Genomic DNA, 1,966 nt, shown 5'->3' with positions numbered 1-1,966 from the left:
GGATATGGGTGGGAATGGGTTGGAATGGGTGGGAATGTGTTGCAATGCCATGGGTATTGGTGGGATTGGGTGGATATTGGTGGCAATGGGTTGGAATGGGTGGGAATGGGTTGCAATGAAGGGGTATTGGTGGGATTGGGTGGATATTGGTGGAAATGAGTGGGAATGGGTGGGAATGGGTTGAAATGAATGGGTATTGGTGGGATTTGGTGGATATTGGTTGGAATGGGTGGGAATGGGTTGCAATGAAGGGGTATTGGTGGGATTGGGTGGGAATGGGTGGGAATGGGTTGGAATGGGTGGGTATTGGTGGGATTTGGTGGATATTGGTGGGAATGGGTTGGGATGGGTGGGAATGAAGGGGTATTGGTGGGAATGGGTGGGAATGGTTTGCAATGAATGGGTATTGGTGGGATTGGGTGGATATTGGTGGGAATGGGTTGGAATGGCTGGGAATGGGTTGCAATGAAGGGGTTTTGGTGGGATTGGGTGGATATTGGTGGGAATGGGTGGGTATTGTTGGGAATGAGTTTGTATTGGTGGGAATGGGTAGGAATGGGTGGGAATGGGTTGAAATGAATGGGTATTGGTGGGATTGGGTCGGAATGGGTGGGAATGGGTGGGTATTGGTGGGATCGGGTGGATATTGGTGGGAATATGTGGGAATGTGTGGGAATGGGTTGCAATGAATTGGTATTGGTGGCATTGGGTGGATATTGGGTGGGTGGTGGTGGGAATGGATTGGAATGAATGGGTATTGGTTGATATGAGTGGGTATTGCGTTTTCTCTTTCCTTGGCGATTTCCATGTCTGTTGCATTTGTAAGGCTAGTACAGATAGTTGTGGGCAGTAGGCGTTGTCTCTTTCCTTGTCGCTTTGCATAGTTGTGACGGCAGCTCATTTGCATATTTGTGACCGGAGACATGCGACCTCTGCCTGTGTACTGAACCCTTGTTCCTGTGACCTGGACTGTCTCTGTCTGGACTGATGGCCTCCTGCTGTAAGTCCAGCAGCTGGTCACTGTTGTGGGTCATCTGTCCTCTTCCTTTCGACTTACGAGAGTTAGCCATCTTGAAGTTGAACTGCACTCAGCTTACTAGTGAGTGATAAAAGCAATGTGTCAGATTTTTTTCGACAATAACACCTGATACTTAAGTATTATACTCTATTTGTAATATAATGATTATTATTGTTCTCATGCAGTGGTCCAGTTATATATGATGATCAGCAAAGAAAGTCTTTGTCTATTTCACTTTCACTTTATTTATTTTACCAGGAACGTACAACTCAGGTCAGACTAGACCTATTTTTCAGGCAATCCTGGGCTTACATAAAAAACAACACAATAACAATAAATAACAACATAGCTATCAAAATAGCGTTACTATTATAATTGGTGCTTAAATGTCCTGAACTTCATCATGCTCCGTGTTTCCTGAGGAAGTTTGTTCCACAGCTGCACGCCATAGTGCTGCAGACTGCCACGAAACGACGTCACTCTGACAGGTGGCAACTGAAGCATGTGGGGGTCATTGTCTCGTAACCATGTAGTCGCTGCACGTGTGTTGACCCTTAGCTACATACTTAGTGATCAATATATTTTGTATTACAATGAAATGAAAGGACAGAATATAAATTGTAATGTAAATAAAAAAGGAAACTTACAAACTTGAAGCAAACAATACCAAATGATATCAGATCTGTTCATCATTCTTATGAGAATTATGCTACACCTCCAGGGAGTTTTATTACACACTTTTTTTCCAACATTGTGCAACAACTTTAACCATAATTTTGGCATGATACATCATGACATTGTTTATCACTGTAAAGACCATTTAGCAAGCATGAAAATTCTGACCCCTAAACTTTGGATACTTTTGGAGATTCTTGACCTTGTGCCATTCTTAAAATCTGAATAATAGTCTGAATTGACATACACAACGACTTGAGAACATCATTATGA

General features: G+C 43.1%; 1 protein-coding gene across 1 annotated transcript in view; it reads right to left on the bottom strand.

Moving 5' to 3' along the window:
* The window catches only part of LOC118431660 (kinesin light chain-like), a 17,203-nt gene that overhangs the window by 9,102 nt on the left and 6,135 nt on the right, over nucleotides 1-1,966 (bottom strand). The gene's annotated exons all lie outside the window — the stretch shown is intronic.

The sequence above is a fragment of the Branchiostoma floridae genome, chromosome 15, assembly GCF_000003815.2.
Source record: "Branchiostoma floridae strain S238N-H82 chromosome 15, Bfl_VNyyK, whole genome shotgun sequence".
Lineage (NCBI taxonomy): Eukaryota > Metazoa > Chordata > Leptocardii > Amphioxiformes > Branchiostomatidae > Branchiostoma > Branchiostoma floridae.
The sequence above is the reverse complement of the archived record's forward strand: the minus strand, read 5'-3'. Positions and strand labels throughout refer to the sequence as shown.